Source organism: Lolium rigidum, chromosome 3 (assembly GCF_022539505.1).
Source record: "Lolium rigidum isolate FL_2022 chromosome 3, APGP_CSIRO_Lrig_0.1, whole genome shotgun sequence".
NCBI lineage: Eukaryota > Viridiplantae > Streptophyta > Magnoliopsida > Poales > Poaceae > Lolium > Lolium rigidum.
Genome location: NC_061510.1, coordinates 61,842,668 through 61,851,325, shown reverse-complemented (window position 1 = coordinate 61,851,325; position 8,658 = coordinate 61,842,668).

Here is an 8,658-nt window from a genome sequence, read left to right as displayed (position 1 = left end):
TAGTTCTAAATCCAAACTTTCCTTGTTCGTCTCCTTCCTTGTCTTGCCCGCCAAGGAACCTTCTGGTGCGCCATCCAAGTGGCCCGCCTTGCCTTCAAGTGCCTTCATAGGCCTCCAACTAGATTGTACAGGATAGGGCAATGTCGGTTACCCGAAGGGTAATGCCTACGTCAGTAGCCCCCGAGTGTCTAGCCGAAAATAGTTCGGGTAGAGACTGAAGCATGCCTCCTCTTAATGTTCTTCTCCTTGATTGTTCTTGTTCATCTTGGATCAGCATCATCTTCTTTTGTCGGGTGCGCGTCAGCGCTCTCGATGGGAGTAGCCCCCGAGTCTAGGTACGGATGCTTGCAATCCGTGCGTAGACTCAAGTTGTACCACTCGAACGTTTTGCTCTGCCGAAGTTTTTCTGCAAGTCTTCATAGGTCATCCGATATATTTTCTGCACGCAAGGGATAACGAGTAACGTGCCCAACTTTTGCTGGTTAACTACCGATGGCAAAACAACATTACCCTACACAGAATCAAGTCCCCGGGCATGATCCTGGAGTGCAAAAAAGTTCTGTCGGGTGCGCGTCCAGCGCTCCCGATGGGAGTAGCCCCCGAGTCTGGGCACGGGTGCTTGCAACCGGGTGCAGACTCGAGCTGAGCAATCATCTTTTTTTTCAGTCTTTTTTCTTCGAGTCTTCATTATGTCGGGTGCGCGTCCAGCGCTCCCGATGGGAGTAGCCCCCGAGTCTGGGCACAAGACCATCCGATGTTTCTTCATTTTTCTTCGACTGCTCACAACAATCTTTATGACGTCACTGTTGACGTATTGCTGCTGTGGTTTGATTGACAAGACTTGACCTGACGGGCCCACCCTAGTTCTGCGCGGGCAGTTTTTAGGAAGTGACCAGTGCACGCGCGCCGACCGAGGCGTCTCCTCGATTTTCGCACATCGTGGGAATAATGGGCCGCCGGTTCCGTTCGTTCTTTAGACGCCACGCGTACAGCCAGATTTTATCCACCTCCCACGATGTCTGTGGAGTTATGGCCACGATCTTGCATAAATTTTTACGGCATAAATAGAGGGCCTCCTCGTTTTTACTTTTCACGCCTCTTACTGCTCATCTTCTCGTTCAAGCTTTCCTGCCTCCTCTGTTCCTCCTTCAGAAGCTCCACACGCCATGGGCAAGAAGAAGAGCGACAGCACCTCGGACGCGGCCAAAGTCAGCCGCGACTGGAGCGCCTCCGCCATTTCCAATCGCGATGTGAACAAGCTGCGAGCCCTCGGCTTCATCTCCGCATCTGACGATGACATTCGTCTTCCAGGTGCTGTTTCTCGCCCAAGGCCTCCGAAGGGCTTCACTGTTATGTTTGCTGCTTTCTTGTTCCGTGGTCTCTCTCTTCCTGCCTACGAGTTTCTCCACTCCCTTCTTTTTTTCTACGGGATTCAGCTCTGGCAGCTGACCCCAAACTCCATTCTCCACCTTTCCATCTTCATTACTGACAGCGAGGCCTTCCTTGGCATTGACCCCCACTAGGGTCTTTGGAGGAAGATCTTCAATGTGAAGCGTCACAACGACAGCAATGCCCCCCCCCCCCCCGTCGTCGGTGGCGTTGGCTTTGTTGTCAGGAAGGAGGTCGATTACTTTGACTATCCAATGAAGGAATCCGTCCAGGGCTGGCGCAACAAATGGTTTTATCTGCGAGACCCTTTGGTGCATGGGCGGCGCTCGAATATCCCTCCCTTTGAAGATGTCTTGATTGCTCAACCGAAGAAGTCCTGGAGAAACGCCCTTTCTCCCGAAGAGAGGGTGATAGCTGATAGGCTATTCGACCAGGTCGTCGTTCTGAAGAATACGGGAGGCTTGAAGATGTGCGGCACTGAAGTAGTCTCAGTGTTCCTACAACGTCGAGTGCAGCCGCTGATGTCTCGACCTCATCAATTGTGGCTTTATACTGGCAAGGACGACAAATCTAGGGTCAACTCTGCCGACCTGTCGGCTGATGAACTCCGAGATGAAGTCCGTCGCTTAACGTGCCTCAGTATGAAGGACAATACTGTCCTGACATCGGCTCGTCCCCCTTATGATCTAGACCACCTCCCGACTGAGGTAATTTTCACCGTTTCTTGCTTGTTGTTGTTGTTTCTTTCTTCATTGCGCTTTACGAACTTTCTTCTCTTGATGGGCCTCGGTCGTTGCTCAATGCTATCCTCCTACACCCGAAAGCGGTGTGGAACCAGAGGATGACGATGATGACTCCGAGAAGATCGAAGACGTCCAACACACCCTTGAGGACAGCGATGTCCAAGAGGAAGAAGCTGCCGAGGATGATGCCTTCATCAGGAGCAGGCGACGCATGCAGATAAACGAGGATTTTATTACAACGGCTGAATCAAGTCCTAGCGGACAAGATAATGATGCCATTGGAACAGCTCCGCCTTCTCCTGCTAAGAAAAGTTCGACAGGCTTTTTCGCTGCCGAAGATGACCTGGACCTGTGATCATCTATACTCCTTTGTGACTTATCTTATGTTGTTTTGTGTGCTAACTGTCTATTCTTCTTAAGTAGCTCTGATGATGACGAAGTTCCTCTCGCAAAGAGGGCCAAATTATCCTTTGAGAGAAGGGCATCAGCTAAGGAGCCGAATCCTTCTCCCACCAAGTTGACGCCGCCCTCGCGAACGACTGTAGAGAAGATTCCAATGTCGAAGGTTATTCCTCCTGGTGATGCTCCCACCTCGTCGGCTTCCCGTGACCACGTAAGTGTTTTTATTTGTCTTGATTTCTTTCTTGCTTCGCCAAGCTTTTTTTCCTTTCAATTAAATCTTCTTGGTTTTCTTCGTTGCAGCCGATTTATGCCACAGTCGATGCTGTGGTAGATTTTGCCGAGCAATTCACCCGACTGGAATCTGAAAACGCCCAGCTTCGGAAGACTGTCAAAACTTCAGCTGATCAGGTGCTGGAGGGCAACAGGCTTGCCACCGACGCCAAGAACGAAAACGTCTTGCTGAAGGAGGAGTTGAAGAAGCTGAAGCGACAAATGAAGGATGAGCAAGACGCCGAGCGCGGCTGCAGCCGCAACCGACAAGAAGGAAGGCGTCCTCCGTGAATCCATCACGAATTTATTGGGTAAAGTTCTTGGCACATAGCTCCTGTTTTTGCATTTCCTTTCTGGTTGCTGATCTGTCCTCTTTCAGAGGTTGCCGATATAAGCATTACTCGGGAGCGCATGCTTCGGGAGGACTCTACATCTGACGCCCTTTCTCTCGCCACTGAGTTGAACGTCCAAGTTCTTGGACTTCTGCAGAAGACTAAAGGAGCATTGTTGAGGTTATACTCGATGATCTTCCCAAAGGTGAAGCAGGACAAGACTCTTGGCGAGATGGCTGATGCTTTCCTCGTCGACCCTTCTGAGCCTGTAGAGGTACTGAAACGCCGTTCCCGCTTGTTTGGGGCGGTTCTTACTTTCCAGCTGCTGATGGGCCATGGGATGGGGTCTGAATTAGAGAAGTTGTCTAAGGCATTGCCTGTGGACGACGACAATCATCTAATCGACCTTGAACCCTTCAAGCGATCAGCAGTGACATGTGCTAATCAGCTCCTCAAATTGGTCGATGAAGCAAAGACAAAATCTGCACCTGAAGCTGCCCCTGGCTCATCATCGGCACTTCCTTGACTGCTTGCTCTGTTAATTTGTAATTAAGACCTGATGCAATTTGACTTGATTCTGTTTTATTTTGGCTCTGTAGCCTACTCCAAACAATCTTTTGATGTAACATATAGACTCCAGCGCTCCCGATGGGAGATTTATGCTAGTGCTGTTCTGATCTGAGAGTTGTACTGCAGATTCCTTCATCTTCTTCCCGTGCCGAACCTTTTCCAAATTCTTCGGCTAGTGATGAGTCTGGCCTTGTTCGTTGTTTACGTGATCAGGTGTCTCGTTTGAACAAAGATACTACCTCCCTTCACGCGATGGCAGCGTTGTTGAAAAAGAAGAGTGAGATAGCAACCGCCATTGAACAACACGCTCTCGATCGTCTTCATATTGCTACCGAAAGTTTGGGCTGTAAGTGTTAACCCATCCTTTGATTCTTGACGGAGCTTGGATGTTCTCTTTGACTGATACTCGTTCCTTTACAGTCGTATCTTCAGATAAATCTGAGGAGAACAAGAAGATTTATGAAAAGGTCGAGGCGATGACCGACGTTGCTCACCCGAAACATGATTTATGGTTGCATCGTCCGAAAGCTGTTATCGTAGCGAGTTCGAGCATCGGGCAGAGAAGGTGCACTACTACTTTGACAAATTCCACGCTCATCTCATGATGGTTTGGAAGACTTTGTTCCCTCTGGATCAAGCACCAGAAACTCGTCTCGCTTTGTTTACCCGATTCAAATCTCCTGAGAGGATTCGACTGCTGGTGCGGAAAGAGCTCCTAGCTGGTGCTGAACTTGCCTTTGCTTCAGTATTGGCGTGTCATCCATCTTTAGACTTGAAGGCCATAGCAAACGTCGATAGAAATTTAGACCAATATTATGATATCGCCAGAGGTCCTGCGTATACCATCATTTCAAGGATGGAGGCAGGTATCGAAAGAGATCTGAGGGCCCGAGGGAACCAGGGAGCCCCGTCGTAAATGTAATAATCTTGTACCTGCATAAGATTGTTTTGTGTAAATTCAACGCGTGCTTTGCACGTCATGTAGTTCTGTCGAATTTGTTAATTCGATTGATAATTTATTGTCGAGGGCGGCTGAGTGATCAATTCAGCCTGCTCTCCCGACGACTTCGTTGTAGTTTGCAAATTTTATTGCGAAGTCGATATGTAAGTTTTGTAGGAGCGATACCCGTTGACTTAATCGAGGGAATTAAACACTTGGCTTCGTCACACGGTGCACCGGTTTGAGCCTCTTTTTGTGATAGTATAACCATCGACTGCAGCACTCGCGTATTTTCTCGAGGCTTGGATTGGTTGTTTTTTGTGTGTCATTAACCTTAGCTCTCGTTGAGAGTATTTAATTAATGACACTGTGCGATTGTGTTTTTGGCCAACGCTCCCGATGGGAGTAAGAGCCAACGACAGGGGCCCCGAACGATTTGTTCGGATGATGAGGCCTGGATCAAGGAAAAAGGTAGAAAATCTGATTAGAATTTTATTCATAATGTAAAAGCGACCTTAAGGGCTGTTGAGTGAATAAAAACAATTGTATCCTATGTATAGAACCGTCGCAACTGTGCGACGTTCCATGGATTCGCAACGTCTTTTCCCAAAGTTGGGTTTTTGAGCCGATATGCTCCTCCTGGTATCACTTCAGTGATGATGTATGGTCCTTCCCATGGAGATTCTAGTTTCAAGGGTCTCTCTTGCTTCAACCGTAGTACCATATCTCCAACATTAAAGCTTCGACTGCGTATTCGTCGGCTGTGATAATTTCTCAATGCCTGCTGGTATACTGTTGTTCTTGCTAAAGCAATATCTCGAGCTTCGTCAAGGAGGTCCAAAGCATCCTGCAGCGCGATGTTGGAAGAAGATTCTGTGTATGCTGTCACCCAAGGAGCTTCGAACCGAACGTCGGCTGGCAGAACTGCTTCGGCTCCATGTACCAAGAAGAACGGGGTATATTGGGTCGACCTGTTAGGTGTAGTACGCAAACTCCAAAGTACAGATGGTAACTCCTCGACCCAGGCTCCGGTCGCACCCGTAAGGCGTTTCTTGATTCCATCCCCTATTAGGTCGTTGATCCTTTCCACCTGGAAGTTGGTCTGTGGGTGGGCTACTGATGCAAATTTCAGTTTGATTCCTCCGTCGTCACAAAATTTTCGAAACTCTTTGGAGTCAAAGTTAGATCCATTGTTTGTGACGATACTGTGAGGCATACCAAATCGACAAGTTATTCCCCTGAAGAACTGAACTGCTGTTTCGGCTTTCTGGTTTCGAACAGGTACCGCCTCAATCCACTTGGTGAATTTGTCGACCGCGACCAATAAGTACGTATGTCCTCCAGGCGACGACCTCGGCAATGGTCCAACTTGGTCGAGTCCCCACTGGGCGAAGGGCCACGCCAAAGGAATTGTCATCAGATCTGTCGCATGGCGTGCGGTTTTGGTGAGAAACGTTGGCAGGGGTCACACTTCATGACCAGATCTCGAGCATCCGATGCCGCTGTTGGCCAGTAAAATCCTGCCCTGAAGGCTTTCGCCACAAGGGCCCTGCTCCCCGCATGATGTCCGCAAGTTCCTTCGTGTATCTCGCGCAACAGTGCTTTTCCATCGTCAATGGCGATACACCTTTGAAACATACCAGAGATTCTACGTTTGTAGAGTTCACCATTCACCACAGTAAAGGCTTTCGACCGTCTGATGATTCGTCTTGCTTCCAGCGGATCCTCTGGCAATTCTTGCTTCGCCAAGTATGCTAGGAACGGTTTGGTCCATAGTGGCTCGAGGAGGAGAAACTGTTCCGCAGATGTTGATGGAGATTCTTTGGCAGCTTGTTGCAGGCTTGCCTCTGGTTCGTCAGCCGAAGTTTTTGGGAGTGTCGACGCTTTTTCTTTTATCGACCGTTGAGTGATAACTTCGTAGAACACTCTGTCTGGAATGGGGGAGCACATGGACCCGATGTTCGCCAGAGTGTCCGCTTCCTCGTTGCTGGCTCTGCCGATGTGTTTAAGCTCGCACCCTTCGAATTTTGCTTCCATATTTTGATACAACTGTCGGTAGGTAATCATGTTGTCACTGACCGCGTCGCACAGATTCATCGACTGCTGTACCACCAGGTTTGAATCACCGTAGGTTTCCAGGCGAGTCGCTCCGCATGCCTTTGCCATCTTCATTCCATGCAGCAGCGCTTCGTATTCTGCTTCATTGTTGGTTGGCAGGGAGAAATTCATACGTAGTATGTACTTCATCTTATCTCCCTGCGGCGATATTAGTATCACCCCTGCTCCTGCGCCTGTGCTCCGTTTCGATCCGTCGAAGTACATTGTCCACGACCCCGACATGTCGGGTGCTGCTGGCGTTTGTGACTGGATCCAATCTGCCACGAAATCTGGGAGGATTTGGGATTTTATCGCCGTTCGGTTGACATAAGTTATATCGCCGACCCGATGTTCGCCAGAGTGTCGGCTTCCTCGTTGCTGGCTCTGCCAATGTGTTTAAGCTCGCACCCTTCGAATTTGGCTTCCATATTTTGATACAACTGTCGGTAGGCAATCATGTTGTCACTGACCGCGTCGCATAGATTCATCGACTGTTGTACCACCAGGTTTGAATCACCATAGATTTCCAGGCGAGTCGCTCCGCATGCCTTGCCATCTTCATTCCATGCAGCAGCGCTTCGTATTCTGCTTCATTGTTGGTTGGCAGGGAGAAATTCATACGTAGTATGTACTTCATCTTATCTCCCTGCGGCGATATTAGTATCACCCCTGCTCCTGCGCCTGTGCTCCGTTTCGATCTGTCGAAGTACATTGTCCACGACCCCGACATGGCGTGTGCTGCTGGCGTTTGTGACTGGATCCAATCTGCCACGAAATCTGGGAGGATTTGGGATTTTATCGCCGTTCGGTTGACATAAGTTATATCGCCGACCCGATGTTCGCCAGAGTGTCGGCTTCCTTGTTGCTGGCTCTGCCGATGTGTTTAAGCTCGCACCCTTCGAATTTGGCTTCCATATTTTGATACAACTGTCGGTAGTGTTGACGTCAGAAACCCCCTGGCGGGCAGAGGCGGTCAACACGGTAGAGCCGGGAACAACTAGGGCTGCGGCTGGCCCCAGTCCCTCAGAGCGACGGCCCGCAAAGCCTCCTGGTCGCACGCGCCGATGCTATCGCAAGGGCGTGCCACCTGACCTATACCTGGTCAGGAAGGTGTGGATGATGCCTCGCTTAGTTTCCTGCATGGCATACACGTAAACATTAAATACGAGCCTCGATCGGCTCTCAGGTTATCCTGTGAATCGGCTCAAAGAGCCGATCCACCCATGATTCGAACGAGGTGTCCGAATATATGGTGGTCCTGCTTGATCAAGATAAAGCTAATTAGATCTACGACGATTTAGGGTTTTCACCGCATAATCGGATCATCCTACTCACGATTGGGCCTCGCGCTCGCGCACGGTGACCGTAAGCCGATCCTAGACAGGGCCTAAAAACCAACACGAGGTTGATCCCCGGAACATCCTTTCTAGGGCTAGCAAACGCCACCCTACACGCCGCTGGATCCTCCAACCCTTTGTAAGGCCTAACTATTGCGGATGTTAAACTAATCCTTGATGAAACAAGGAGCAATCGTAATGGATCAGATCTACTAAATTATGATCAAGCGGGGTGCCGCCCCTACACCTAAGATAGGTGTAAGGGCGGCTAGATGTGCAAGGGTTGCATAACGAAAGCATGTAATTCGAAGAACAATGCTAACCCTAACACATCTAAGATAACTACGTTGCTCGCCATCAAAAAGGCTTCGAGTACGAGCAACGCATGAACAACGTGGGCAGGCTTGTGCTGCCTAGATCGCAAGATGCGATCTAGGCAGCATGGTGCTTACCGGAGAAACCCTCGAGACGAAGGAGTTGGCGATGCGCCGAGATTTGTTTGTGTTGAACGTTGGTTGTTGTTTATTCCATAAACCCTAGATACATATTTATAGTCCAGCGGACTTTCTAACGTGGGA